The 15,341-nt window shown below is 40.5% G+C and overlaps 1 protein-coding gene and 1 non-coding gene across 8 annotated transcripts in view; one reads left to right on the top strand and one right to left on the bottom strand.

Moving 5' to 3' along the window:
- OXR1 (oxidation resistance 1) overlaps window positions 1-15,341 on the top strand; it is a 305,392-nt gene that overhangs the window by 58,830 nt on the left and 231,221 nt on the right. The window lies entirely within an intron of this gene.
- TRNAL-CAG lies at window positions 3,367-3,449 on the bottom strand. Its single transcript has one exon. It is a non-coding gene; the product is annotated as a tRNA-Leu (tRNA).

Here is a 15,341-nt window from a genome sequence, read left to right as displayed (position 1 = left end):
TGTGCTTTGCCACAATTTGGTGCATATTCTTAATAGTGACTGTAACCTACATAACATATTAACAAAGGATTTGGCAGATTTTTTGTTCTGTGCAGGCCTTTAGTTCAGGATAAATGATCTGCTAGAGAACAAGTAATTGAACTTTCTACAGGGATTTCTTGATGAAATCCTGTGGTCTTTGTTGTTTATGATGGCCTTGGATTTAACCCTCCTTCTCCCTCTTGTTTTTTGTTCATTATTATAGTCTGTGAATATGGGAGAGTTGACTTGGCAGAATATTGGTTTTTTATTGTGTAATTATATTGAAAATCCGAATGAAATCTCATCTGCATACCTAATTCACCCATTACAATGTGTTACTAGAAGGGAAATGCTGTTAACTACAAGCTGTACAGAGTTCATGGCTGCAGACTTTTTAACCCGTGGCTCTGTGCATCCTGTTATGTTGCTGCTGTTTCATAGGTCCAGCAGCTCCTGTGCAGCCTTGTCCAAAATGGAGATTTGAATCAGGGGATGAAATCCTAGGACCACTGAAGTATATTTTGAACTTCCATTGGAGTTAGGGTTTTTCTTATCTGAATGGTGGCTGGACCCCTGTGCAGTTCTCTCTCTCTCTCGCCCCATGCAAGCCTCTCAGTGGGGATTAAAGTACAGGAAGGGACTGCAGAAAAAAGCTAGAGTTCTGAATAGGTGATTGAATGCATAATCTGTTTAGTGAATGCCTTCTCACTAGTAGTTTTCTAGGATGCTTAAACCATCTCAAATACTGTAGGTACATCTATTCTGATTTATATGATCCCAATATTCACATTATAACTGAAATGAAGCTAAGGAGGTTCTAGACTTCCAAGTTGCTGTTTTGCTTGTGACATACAATTATTTCATGGTTTTTGTCTCTCTCTCTCTCTCTTTCTGTATATCTCTATCTCAGTTATGTTTTTTCTGCAAACATTAGGAAGAGTCTACACTATCAGTTATAGATGAAATAACTTCTAATAATACTTGAATTGATGCCTGTATAAGGTAGATAATATACTATTATTGTAAATTGTGTTGGTGGGACTTGAAAGACTAATAACAACCAGGATGCTTCATCCAAAATGAATCCCACAGGAAGACCAGCCAACCGTGCACCCTGCAACTTAAGTTGTGGATTACTGCTTTAGACAGCTGCCTATTGATTTTGTTGTATGTCTGGCAGACCCAAACACACCAGACTTGCTGTGCATTCATAGCAGGCAAATATGCTTCTTTCAGAATTCCAGTACTGGTAGAATTGCTGCCTGGAACATAGAATTAAATACTGATTGAGCATTAACAGTTCAGGAGATGGTGATCTTAACATTGTTTTCTGCGAGGATGTTCTGCAAAACATCCCTGTATATGTTGACGGACTGTCGTGCTGCTTGCCTAGTAAGAATGGATGGGTTAATACCACCCCATGGGCTAAGGTTCTGGAGAAAATCTGTACACAAGGTATAGTAGATAAGTATTTTGGGTAGGTAAGCAACTCTATTCAAGGAATGTTGGTAGCATTTGCAGGTGGAAAGCATTAGTTACCTTTGTTGGAGTCTGTGTTAATACCAGATAAATGAAACACTCCCTCAGTCTGTTTCTTCCTCTGAAATAATTCATCAATTCATCTTTTTTAGCTGCAAATTTATAATGATCTAGTGCTATGTTTGTTTAGAGGTCATTATTGCATGTCTGCTGAGCATTTGCAGTACTGGATATTTAACATTCAAAGCTTATGGCACTAAAAATATTAATATATTAATTCACATTTAATTCATTTACTGATTCATATGTGCTTTTGAGAGGTTTTTAAATTTTAACAAAACAAGAACATAATGCAATATCCAAAGTATTTGGGAGAGGAAATTGAAAGAAGAAAAAAGCAAAACCAAAAAAGGTAGTTTTGAGATGAAAGCTGTAGTTTTAGGAAGCATCTGAAGCCAAAATAACAGCTCACCTCTGGCAAAAGGGGGAGAGAGGGAAGTTCTGGCTTTTCCCTCTCATGCTCTGCTCTGCTCACTCCCCTGCTCTTGCCACTAAAGCAACATTCCAGGTGATTGCCTGACAGGTGGGTCCCACTCCCTAAAGCAGCAGAAGACCAGCTTGGGGGAGTAACGTTTCTTGCTACATCAGTGAGGCATATAACCTGACATCCAGCATCACAGCTAGTGCAGGGAAGATGCAGGGCTAGTGCAGGTATGGTGGTGGGGAGGAAGCAGAAAGTCCACCAGATTTTGGGGGCTGGATTCTGAACTGCTCCCTTCTTTAGGCTGAGACAATTAGATTTCCCATTTTAATTTAAGATCCCGTTTTTATAGAATAGAATAGAATAGAATAAAAAAGAACAGAACAGAATAGAATAGACTATTTCAGTGGGAAGGGACCTACAACGATCATCTAGTCCAACTGCCTGACCAATTCAGGGCTGACCAGAAGTTAAAGCATGTTATTAAGGGCATTGTCCAAATGCCTCTTACACACTGACAGGCTTGGGACATCAACCACCTCTCTGGGAAGCCTGTCCCAGTGTTTGACCACCCTCTCAGTAAAGAAATGCTTCCTAATATCAAGTCTGAACCTCCCCTGATGCAGCTTTGAACCATTCCCACGTGTCCTGTCACTGGATGCCAGGGAGAAGAGACCAGCACCTCCCTCTCCATTTTCCTTCTCAGGAAGCTGTAGAGAGAAATGTGGTGGCCCCGCAGCCTGCTTTTCTCCAAACTAGACAAGCCCCAAAGTCCTTAGCTGCTCCTCACAGGACATTCCTTCCAGCCCCTTCACCAGCTGTGCTGTCCTCCTCTGGATGTATTCAAGGACCTTCACATCCTTCTTAAATTGTGGGGCCCAGAACTGCACACAGTACTCAAGGTGAGGCCACAGCAGTGCTGTGTACAGTGGGATAATCCCCTCTTTGGACCGGCTGGTTATGCTGTGTTTGATGCACCCCAGGACGCTGTTTGCCCTCTGGGCTGCCAGGACACACTGCTGACTCATACTGAGCCTGCTGTCACCCCCAGGTCCCTTTCTGCAGGGCTGCTCTCCAGCCACTCCTCTCCCAGTTTATACTTGTGCCTGGCATTACTCTGTCCCAGGTGCAGAATCCGGCATTTGTTCTTGTTAAATTTCATCCCATTAATCATAGCTCAAAGCTCCAATCTGTCTAGATCCCTATGCAAGGCATCAAGAGAGTCACCAGCACCTCCCCATTTGGTGTTGTCAGCAAACCTGCTAACGGTGCATTCAACTCCTGCATCCGGATCATTGGTAAATACATTGCACAGAACTGGCCCTAGAATTGAGCTCTGAGGAACAGGACACCGCTGGTGGCCAGCCACAGCCCCAAAAGAGAGTTGTCAGAAGTGGGATTCGAACCCACGCCTCCAGGGGAGACTGCGACCTGAACGCAGCGCCTTAGACCGCTCGGCCATCCTGACCCACAGACTACTGCTCCTCCTACTGTATAATTCGTGTATTTGTAGATATTTTTAGTGATGCTATATTGTACTGTTTTTGTCACACAGAGGATGCTACAGAACATTCCAAACTAAAATGTATATTGTGTTGAATCTAATGTAACTGTAATAACTGATGTTAATTTGGTACATGCAGCTGTTTCATTCTGTGAGTACCTGAGGGTTAGTATGTTGAGAAAGAAACAGGAACTGTTGCACATAAATTACTTATGCCATGTAGCAGAAGTTTGAAGGTGTACAGAAATGAATAAAAATGCCGTATGTTGCCCAAGGGCATTGCTTAAGGCTGATTTGTTTCCTGTAATGTCTATGAAAATCCCCTTGAGACAGGTACAAGTTATTCATGGTGAGAGTTCTCTGTGGCATTTGAAAGGGGACTGTGACACTGAAACAAATTGTATGTCCCTGTGCTGCATTTTTATAAAAGGAATTCATGTACTTGAAAGCTGCATCCAGGAAGCTCTAAACATACAAATTTGGTCAGGATTTGGGAGTAAAAGTCAATATGGAAGGCAAGAGGTATACTTGTTTGGGAGCATCAGCTTTAAAATCCAATGGCTCTGTTTGGAATGTAAATTTAATAGAAAAATCAAATTTTGGAATGCGACAACCAGAAACTGACTATCGGAAATGGCAAGTATATGTCTGGCCCCAAAATGTAATTATTCCCCAGAACCTTAAGGAACAGTGTTTTCCAATAGCAAAAAAGGCTAAAGTCTTTACTAGACTGGTCAGAAATTGGTACTGATTTTATGTGGGTACTGGTATTGAAGGAAAACAGTTGCTACTGTTTGGAGAAACCAGTTCTTCTGGCTCCAGTTTGTCAATGTCTTCCCTGCACTGGCGACCCCAAAGTGCTGGACCCAGTACTCTGATGCAGTCTCGCTGGTGCTGAGTAGAGGGAAATAATGACTTGTCTCGACCTGCTGGCCACATCCTTCCTGAGATACACAAGAGTTGACCAGAAAAGGCCCTGTCTTGTCCTGACTTCAGTCAGATCTATCTTCAAAGTTGGCCCTGCTTTGAGCAAGGCATTAGAGCAGGGAAGTGCCAAAGGTCCCCTCAAACCTAAATTGTTCTGTGATTCTAGAATTATGTGCCATAATTTTGAACCATTTTATGTAGTAACACTCATTAATTGAGAGTATTAATGCTGTATCTTGGATATGCAGTTAATGTGTCCTAAACCTTTGCATTTTTCCCCTTATACTCATTCTAGGGCAGCAAGTAGTCTTGTCTGAGTCCTAACTGTATGTAAAGACTAGCCAATGTAACCAGTATTTTTATAACATACTGGAAATTTTATGCTTCTTGTTATGATGGGAGATAGAAGGTATGCTGTAATTTATTTCAGCGTTCCGGTCTCGGAGAAGGAGCAGGCCTGGTTGACTTACTGGGAGGGATTCTTTGATAGGCAGAGGTGCAATTTTACCATATTTAGAATTAGTAATATATTTAAATGCTGTGAAACAGGGACTTGGTATCAAAAGTCACAAAACCTGTTTATATGGAGTCAGTAGTTTTGCCCAAATCAGAGTCCTAGCCAACATGGTGGTGATGGGTTTTGTTTGCTTTTATTTTTAAACCATAACTGGTGGAGTCTACAGAAACAGAACTATTAGAGATTTGGTAAGTCTTCTTGCCCGCTGTAGCAAGATGGCCAGAGTCCAATAAGCAGAAATAGAGATGGCAGAGGTATGGCCATCAAAGGCTACTCATAGAGTAGCAACTCCAGAATGAGCTGGGGTTGCAACCTGCACCCTTTCTCCTATCAGCACATAGGTGTTTGGGTCTTCAGCCACCAGCTCCAAAACCTTATGTTCACTACTTCAAGACACAGTGATGATGTAAAGCTGATTAAATATATCTTGAATGGCTGGGAAAAATAACTAAGTTGGACTTAATTTAAATCAAGTCTAAGTCTTGTTAAAGATAACATTACCCATTGGCTTCAAGACTCGTGGATTGCACAAGGAAGGCTCTTCTTGCAGAACTAAGTGTGTACCAAACATACAGTGATCTCAGTGAAGAATCAGCCCAAGCCTACTCCTGGACAGCACCAGTGTCTCCTTTACCAGGGGGAATTTTTTGGCCCAGAACTTCAGTAGTTAATTGTCAGGCTGCTGTCCAAAAGTCTGCTGATCTGGCTAACTTGCTGGTCAAAATGTAGTGGTACTTAGTATGCAAAGGGTGGATTCAGCTCTGATTGCTGACCCATGACTCGGTTTCATATAGCAGTTGCCGTACTGACTGAATTGAGCTCTAGTAAGCAAACTGGAAACCTCAGTAAAAATTGCATATTTATAAAGATGTATGTATTCCCCAACTGCTTTGACACAGACTTAACTAACTGCCTATCCATCACATAGCCAGACTCGTTGGACTTGAGGCTGGAGGTTGTTCTGTTGCAGAATGTTGATGGGCTCCAGCAAATATGTTCCTCAGCCACTGAAAAGAAAGTCCCTGGGATGTGAGGTGCATTGGTATTAGCCATTGGAAGGGTTAGCTCTAGTGGTTCCTGAGTACATGTTCTGATGATAGCAGGTGAAGAAGAGGAAACTCAGTCCTGTTAGGTATCCCTGCTGATATTCCCTCGTGTGTCCTTATGCTGGTGCCCAACCTAAAATTTCAATAATAGGCTCCTATTCTTAGCAAATTGGAGAAAATCTGATTCCATTGTGCATTATTTGTGTATGTAACAAAAAGCAGTACAAACTCTTGAGTTTAGTTTTCAGAATATCTGATGACAGCCGACATTGTTCTAGAAGGTTCAATGAGATAATGGAAAGTACTGAAAAATAATTTTCATGTGGCTTTGCATAATAAAATCCTTAGTAACGATTCATCCTTTGAAAGCACATTTGAAGAATCAAGTTAAGAATAATGCTAACCCCATATAAGCTAATGTTAAAGTATCGGCAGTGATCACACTGATCAATGGAGCTTCAAGTGCTATTCACATTACAGTGAATTAATGGATTTAATCAGAGTAACAGGAAACATTTGGGGGCAAAAACATGTTTCCTCAAAAGGAACTCAATAAAATACTAGAATTTTTCTGTTATTTATATTTTTTCCCTTGTGAGTTTACAGTTATTGTGCCTGCCTGTAATGTCAGTTGATGAGGTTCATGATTTTGTGGATGTTACATGATGCTTCATAAAACTCTTTACAATTAGAAAGGGAAACAATGTCTGTAAATTTTGGTTTTATTTTGGGCAAAATTCAGAAATAACAGATAGCAACAAAGGAGTTTCCAAATTCAGAAGAGTGACCAGACTCTGCACATGGATGTGGGTGCACAGTTTTTTCTGATTCTTCTTCAGCTTCTGGGTGTCACTCCCTAAAAACTTTCTGCAAAAAGAGATTTAACCCAAGACCATTTACAGCTGAAATGATGTGCAGAATGATGAGTTAAGCTGGCAGGTCTTGGGGCTGTAACTTTCTCACCCAGCACAGCTGGGAAGAGAAAGTAATAAATACCCATCACCTAAGCTTACATCCGTACAACCCTGTCAAAAATCAATGAAACTGCAGGGGTCTGATGTTAGTGGTGCTATGCAGTTTTAATACTGAATTTGAAATTGTTCTCGTAGATGTCATGGTAAAGCTTACTGCGCTGTAGTGATTTACACTGACGTCAGTGTACAGTAGCAGTTGATGTATTTAAATGCTTGGTCGAGCATCCCCAGCACTGGAGGTAAAAGGCATCACAACATCCCTTGATATCAAAGGCCTCTCTTCCACCTTTTCTATCCATCCTCCATCACTCAGTAGCCCTTCCTTGGCCATTCTGGGTTTCTGTCCTGCTTTAACCAAAGCCACTCACAAAGTGAGAGCATCTTTTGTGCTTTTGTGCTGTTCTTTCTTTGAATAGGAGAGTTGTTTTCCTCCTTATGTTCCAGGGCTTTCCCTGTGTGCCCTGAAAGAAATACTTAGTAATTCAAAAAGAATGGCTGAATCCTGTGGGACCAATGCATCTCCTTCAAAAGAGAAAGTGGAGTATGTTATTTGGATGATAATGAAGTTAAATGTGGTTAAATAGAGATTTGCTTTAAAAATATGATGCCTTTTCAATATTTTTATAACTTCACATTTTGCCCCTAGTTCTGCAAATGCAAATGTGCTTAAATTTACAGGTATCACTAGTCCTGTTGTCAGACCTTTTTTGTTGCGCAAACAGTAATATAAAGCAATGCATAGACTCAAAATGTTGCCAGGAATCCGGGAAGCTCTCTTCCTGCCCTCTATAATCTTTAGGGACCAGACTCACTCCTTTATATTAAAAATATATTTATATCTGTAGCAGAAACAGACTGCGAGCTAGAGACAAGACTGCTGTGCGTCGGGACCATGTTGTCTCAGCTGCCAGCTGTCTTTGCAGCAGAACTTCAAGTCTTGTCGTGGTCACAGGTAGGAATGGGCTTGAATAGTAACAGAGGCATTATCCTGGGCATATTCCATCCATTCTAGCAGGAATTAGAGATTTGAGGGGTGCAGCTGAGGAAAAAAAAAAAAAAAAAAAAAAATCTTTGTTTTACTCTGTTCACATGGGTCTTCTCTATAAAATAACTCATCCTCAAAACACCTTACAAGTAAGAATGCTCATACACCTCCTTTGAATTAAGTACATTGCCTTGAATTCCCCAAATTAGTAAACTGCATTTGAAGATATGAAGCAGATTAAAAGTGTGGAACCCTGTGGTGTTTATAGGAAATAGCCTAGCATGTCTGCGCTGTCTGTGATGATAACAGAAAATGCCTCAGGAGCGTATGTTATCAGCAGGATCCAGAAGAGGTACAGCATCCGTGTGTGTGGCAGGGGAGGGAGAATTCCTTCTGTGCCCTGAAACTGATGCTGAGTATCAGCTTTTTTTTTTCCTTCCAAATCACTATTTCATCATGAACTTGAGCACCAGCTGGAGAGCTCTTTGCTTGGTGATTGCTGCCTGTTCAGCTGGAGTAACTTTTTCTTAATACTTTTAATTCCAAAGCATAAATTGGGGAGTTCTCCAAACAAAAAGATAGAACTGCCTTTATTTTAATGATCATATCTGCTGTTCACAGTAGTCATGAATATGGGCTTTTGTTCCTGTTCAGGGTAAGGCTTTAACAGCTGTGAGGATAGTGAATGGATTTCTTATCCACTTTCATTAGAACAAATTCAAATGAAGAGCCAAGATCAGTCCTGTTCCCGACCTGTCCTCTTCCTGTCCAGCAATGTTTCAACTCCCATGGATGAAAGTAGTTACATTTATGACCATAAATACAGGGTGTGGATATGGGTGTGTATTTAACGTGGCTGCAGTAAAAGGTAATTTGAGAGCTGACACTGGGGCAGAACCTGACTTGCAAAATCCTAATTACTAATTGATGAGTAAGCATCTAACCTGACTTTCAGCTTCCAGCTCAAGTGTTCTAGCAATGAAAAATATCCTTGTGCTTGTTTGGAAAAGAAAAAAAAAAAAGAGAATCTGTAAATCATTGGAGATGTGGTAAGCATGGAAACTCGTAATGACAGAATAACTATATTTTATTATTAACAGTGAATTTATTTTAATTTTTAGATGACAAATTCCTAAAATATTTCAAGCACAAATGCACATTTATACTCTGTTAAGTTCTGTCCTTATGTTAAGTTCTGTCCTTATTTATAAAGGCAATAGCAAACAAACTATTGAACCTGAAGGAGCTAAGTGTTGCAGCCTCGTGGTAATGAATTGATGTTAAAAGAATCAGATGATGTTCTGTTTCCCAGACTCTCAAGTTGAAGAACCAGGGATAAAAGTAGTTTATCGCCTAACCTGTGCTGGAGGCCCTGTGTCCTCTCTTGTCGCTTTCCAGGAAGGCTGAGACATGGCAGAGAAGTTTTAGCTTAAACTTGGCTAAAAGGGGGTTTGGCTGCAGACCTGGCTGTGGAGAGCTGGATGTAACAGAAAGAGACTTAGTGAAGGGGGAGCTCGGGAAGGGCTTGCCTCCTGCTAGCTAGAGGAGGGAGAACTGTATGGGATTATGTAGAGTATTGCAGGTGATTGGATCTTCCAGATATTTGCAGGGTAATAAACAAGCTTTGAAGAAAGGACAATAAGCTAACTGTGGCTTGGTTTCTATCTCCATGTGATAAAACGACTTCCTACTTAGTAAAATTCTATGAAAACTGTAAATCCCAGGCCTGTTGGCACTGGATACTAGCTGTGCTTGGTACCTCTTTTTGCATATTCCAGCCTTTCTGTCCTCTCCAGGTGGAAAGGATGGGGTCTGCAGCCATTTGCTCTCTGATACACAGGTGAGTGTTGCTTCTCAGGTGCAGAGGACAGAGGTAACAAGCTTCCAGCTGATTTTATATGGGCTTATGTGCAATAAGAAAGAGTGCAACAAGTGCAGCACTGCTAATTATCACACAATGATGATAATGATAAATAATAATGATACAATGTATATTATATAATAAAAATAGTAAAATGTCTAATAATGATTAGCATATTAGAAAGTGTGGAAGATTTCTTAAGAGTGTTGTATGTTTGGAAAGTGGGGTTTGTTAGTGCACTTGTCAGTACTAGAGTCTTGTGACTGTTACGCAGTATGTGAGAGACACAAGCAATATGTTAAGTGTAAGATGCTTAGCCCTTCATTGTGTACAGAAAACAGTAACCCAGTAAATGGCAAATATTGGCCATCCCCTTAGAATTACCTCTTTTTCTAAAAGCAAGATCTTTACACATTTACTTCCCTTATCCCAAAGAGAGATAGTATCTTCTTTTCTTTCCCTCAAAAGACTTTCTATTTGCATGATTAATATGTTTCTTGCATATCGTGAAGAGGGAATCTCTGCTTCACTCTGATATCCATGCTGACTCCCCATCATTTGCTTTCCAAACTAACATAAGGACTATTTATGTTTGCAACAAAAAGAAGTCATGCTGGTTTTGAGTGTGGTTTTCTTGTTGACATTTTAGAAACTGTTTCAGGCTCTTCTTAATATTTAGACAAACTAAAATGTTGCTTTTTGTGGCGTTGCTGTTGACATTTCCTAAGGGAATTGCTGAAGATGTTAACAACTTCCCAGCACAGGCATGCTGTAATGGAATAGTTCTTTGCTTGTGGCCCTGACACAAATTCCCCTTGACTGATGCTTTTGCTGAAAGTAATGTGATTGTGATAACTTATGTGAGTTGGGGTAAATGTGAATCAGTCCTGGCTATTTTGGGGAGCATAAATGTCTGCTAAACTCCTTAGTGTTTTGCTTCTTGCAGATATAACAAGCAGAAGGTGCCAATTCATTGTGTGCATCAGAGCCCCTGTGTGCTGCACAAACATCTGCAGTGCAGAGCGGGAAGAAAGCCCACGAGGAGCATTGGTAATTGGCTAAGTCTGACAGCCAGGAGAGCTTGTAACTCAACCAATAGAAATTGGTCAGTTAGAGGCTTGGCTAATTTTGAAGCCAGTAGCCACGAAAAACAATCACATAGCAGAACTTGCCCTTATATGTGTAATGTATGCCCCAAGGGCACTGTAGGTTAGACACAGATTGATGTTATTGTGAGTTTGCTTTTTTAAGCCATGCTTTTGAACCTGCGTACTGCTGTATCTTTCCTATCTGGTCAGTACAAACAGTGCATAATTATGTTAGCAATTAACCCAGGACTATCCATTTAGAGAATTTATTTAGCCTTTTATGTGTGAAGGTTTTGAAGACTCTTCAAGCAGTTTGGGTTTTGTTCTGGAATCCCCGATTAAAAGTATGAAGTTCTTACATGCAACCCCACAGCCAGCTTAGCCTGTGGTCTGTATTAAAAATACGCACATTGTTATCTACAAGAATCAGCTATAGCTTACAATCTTTTAGCAGTACAGTATCTTTTTCTGACTGGTCACTATGTATTGCAGCTATGGAACAAATTTTCGTCAAAACACTTTGCTGTTTTAAAATCTTTTGAATGGAAAAGCATTTCTGTTTCTGGGATTATCCTAACCTCAGCTCTTATATCCTCTGCATTTTCAGTGAAACTGTAGAGAAACTTGTTTGCAAGACAGTCGTGCAGCAGCATTTTGTTCATGTTGTTTGTTCCATTTCTTAGCCCTTCGGCGGAGGCTTGGGGAGAGGCAGCCTTTGTTGGTGCGCGGCTGTTTCCCTGCGTTGAAAAAGAACAAAAACTGTCAGGAAGAAAGATATTCATCCTAAGGGTAGACTCCAGTTACATTAAATAGAATAGCAGCCACTTGGAGATGGGACTGGAAGGCAGCCAAAAGGACACTGTGAAATTTTTCAATAGTCTGTCCCTATGCCTGTCTTCCAGTGATCGACAGAGAATGTAATTTCAACCTTCAAACTATTCACTGCAACCAAAGGGAACTGAATGCTTTTCCGGCTCTATTTTAAAGAGTGTTGTAACCTAGATGAGAAGATACTCTTCTCTCAAACGTGCGTGCTGTTCTACTCTTGCAGTAAATCATTGCAGATATTACTACTTACTGGTTTAAGTAAATTGTCCTTTTGACTGTCTTGTATGTGTTTCATAAGGAAACAGTTTGGGCTTGACCAGGGGATATAACATAATTTCCATGGGTGTTTTGATTAAGGATTTCTCAGATGGTCCTTGCTGCTTGTAACATTAGGTGGAGGTGGTCAGCCTGGAATCACCAAGTGAAGTCATGTTTTGAGGCATTAGTGTAGTGACAAGATCAACTGGCTTTCCTTGTAATGGCTGCAAAAGCATTTAATTATATGCTGTAACTTCTTTATCAAAATCTCTCAGATTTATGTTTGTAAAGGCAGATAGCCTATGATTTACAGCAAGATTACAGCCTCACGAATCTCCAGCAATTTCAGGCGTGTATTTGCAGTAAAATCTATTCCTTCCTTGGGAGACATCTGTGTAGCCTCATGTCATTGTATGTGAGGTGTAACCCATTGAACCTGTTGGTTCATCTCAGCTGAAGCGAGATCAGAACCTGGTCTGCTGTCACTTGGTTTCAGGCACTGCTGTTCCCTCCCCAGTGGGATCTCTACATATGTCTTCTGAGGGAGAGGAGGAGCTGAGCCCTTTTAAATTTTAAAACATTGCATTTTAGTGAAAGTGGTGATATGAGGACGTAAAAAAAAAAAAAAGTTGCATTACCTAGATGGTTCCTTAATAAAAAATCTCCTTCCTACTGTCAAATATTTGGGATCTTCTCTGTTAAATTATGTGTATTCTAATATTTGTGCAGTGCGGTGTTTGTGTTTTCTGCTGAAATGTAGAGTTGTATTTGTAATGCCATTTAAAAAAAGGCAACACCCTGCCTCTTCTTTCTATATATATTGGTAGTGAAATAGTTGCTTCAGTAAATAGGAAAGCAGAGAGTTGAGAAGTGCCCTATGTGAATATGTTTTGGATGTAAAGAAGTAAAGATGACATTCAGGTTCAGAAAGATGAGCTGTAGGATTCAGGAATTTAAAATCATAGGTGCAATAGGTATACATAGGGGTTCAGTTACCATTGAATAGTGATTTCTCAAAGCCTTTAAGGTACTTTATTCTCAGCTTCCCACAGAGTAGCCTGCTCTGTTTTGCAGGTAGGTGTCAAAGTACAGAGAGGTAAATGATCTGCCCAAAGTCCTGTAGTCCCGCCCAGGCCATGGACAATCCCTAAGAGAGCCACTAAGTATGGCACTTATTATGAGATATATGGGATGTTGCACAAATGTAGAGTCTTGTCTAAAGTCCCCAGCGACCACAGCTAGTAATTATGAAGAGCAGCAGTTACCACTGTGAGTAGTCCATTAGCTTCAACAGAAACTGCGTTGGTGGATTCAAGAGTAAAATGTGTCCTTCTATTTTTTCATTAAATGGAGGTAGGGCTGCATTCTGCAGTGCTAAAAATCTGGATTTATGACATGTTAGCAGCTAAAGTGCTCTTCAGGCCAGATAGTTTTACCCAATAAAATTTTTTAAATTTTTGGCAGATGGAGGAGAAAGAGCCATTTAATAGCCACCTTTAAATTCATTATTTGGTAAACGCACTAGAATCTAGCGCTCTGGCTCAGATTTCTGTCCCTCACTGTGCTTGTGCAGAGTCTGTTGCTTCTAAAGACCATTATCTATGAGGTGAAAATAATGACAGATGTTTTCTGTAACACGGATGGCATGGCTTGCTGGCATGGGACTCCAGGACTTAAAATGGGCACTGCTGTTAGCCATGTCCATCCTGGGGGTTCTTCGGGAAGACAGGGCATCATTCAGCCAGAGCTGCATCTTACACCTCAGCGTTACACAGGCCTGCAGATGCTGATTACTTCCCAATCTGTTTGCCGTGAAATGTTCATAAAATTTTCTATTATAACTCCTTTCTGAAAACATCTAGTTGGTTATAAATACTCTGCTTTCCTTTTTTTTTTTTCTCTCTGTGCAAATTATGGTAAATAAATGAGGGCCAAGAAGACTGAATGAATAAAGGAAGGAGACAAACAAAAGAGAGGTGAAAGGAGTGGGGGGAGTATGAAAGAGTGAATGAGAACAAGGGACAGAGCTGAGAAAAAATGAAGTTACATATGTATAAACATTTTGGTGGCTCTAGGAAAATGAATAGATTCAGGATTATAAGTTAAGAAAGAGGTTGCACAACAGAAATCGAAGTGTTTTAAATATGGGGAAAACACTCCAGGTATCTTACATCATAGTGATAAGTTTTAGTTTCTTCTGAAGTATTTAAGTGTAGAAAATCAGATTAAAGCAAAAATAGAAAAAGGAAAACTGAATAGTGGACTGCAGAATGAAGGAAAAGGTGATCAGAAGAGGAAGAAGAGCAGAGAGGGAAGGCTGCCTAACTTTGCTTTGCTCTAGTGCATTTTATGCTCCAGGTCAATATTTAGGGCTCCAAACATTTTCAGACTGCCTCTCCTAGTACTGTTTTTTAAGAACACAAATACTTTCTTAAATAATTTTGTGGTTTTCATTCTTTTTGAGGTATGATTCAAAATACAGTAGTTAAAAGATTTATTTTGTATACATTGTAGCTGTCTTTCCTCATTCCTCTCTCCCTTCACAGAACTATGAATTTTTTTTACAAAAAGGGAAAAATAAGACTTTTTTTTTTTCCTTTAGGAAAGGGGGCAGCAGTTAGCATAGCATAGGGAAGTGTGGACTAGCTGGACCTTGAAATTTTCAGAAGCTAATTCTCCAGTTTTTTTCAGGTACAAGGTACCATATTCAGTTCTAGGGTCCCCAATACAAGACATGAAGCTGTTGGAGCGGGTCCAGAGGAGGGCCACAAAAATGGTCAGAGGGCTGGAACACCTCTCCAATGAAGAAAGGCTGAGAGAGTTGGGGTTGTTTAGCCTGGAGAAGAGAAGGCTCCAGGGAGACCTTATTACAGCCTTTCACTATATGACGGGGTATTATAAGAAAGATGGAGAGAGACTTTTTACAAGGGCCTGTAGTGACAGGACAAGGGGCAATGTATTTAAACTGAAAGAGTTTAGACTGGATATAAGGAAGAAATTTTTTATGATGAGGGTGGGGAGATACTGGACCTGGTTGCCTGAGGAAGTTGTGGCTGCCCCCTTGCTGGAAGTGTTCAAGGCCAGGTTGGATGGGGCTTTGAGCAACCTGGTCTGGTGGAAGGTGTCCCTGCCCATGGCAGGGGGAGTTGGACTAGATCTTTAAAGGTCCCTTCTAACCCAAACCATTCTGTGATTCTATGAGTCTATATTCCTTGTAGCTCAGGGGCTCTGACCTCTTGAACATCAAAAGGTTTTCTCTATTGATATAGCTTCGTAATTTATAAAGTTTTGCCAGTTCTATTGGTATTTATCTCTTATTTGAAAGCAAATTCTCCATTTAGACAATTCTAAACCCACCCTTAGTATCTCTTC

Source organism: Aquila chrysaetos, chromosome 4 (assembly GCF_900496995.4).
Source record: "Aquila chrysaetos chrysaetos chromosome 4, bAquChr1.4, whole genome shotgun sequence".
NCBI lineage: Eukaryota > Metazoa > Chordata > Aves > Accipitriformes > Accipitridae > Aquila > Aquila chrysaetos.
This window is presented reverse-complemented; position numbering and strand designations above follow the sequence as displayed.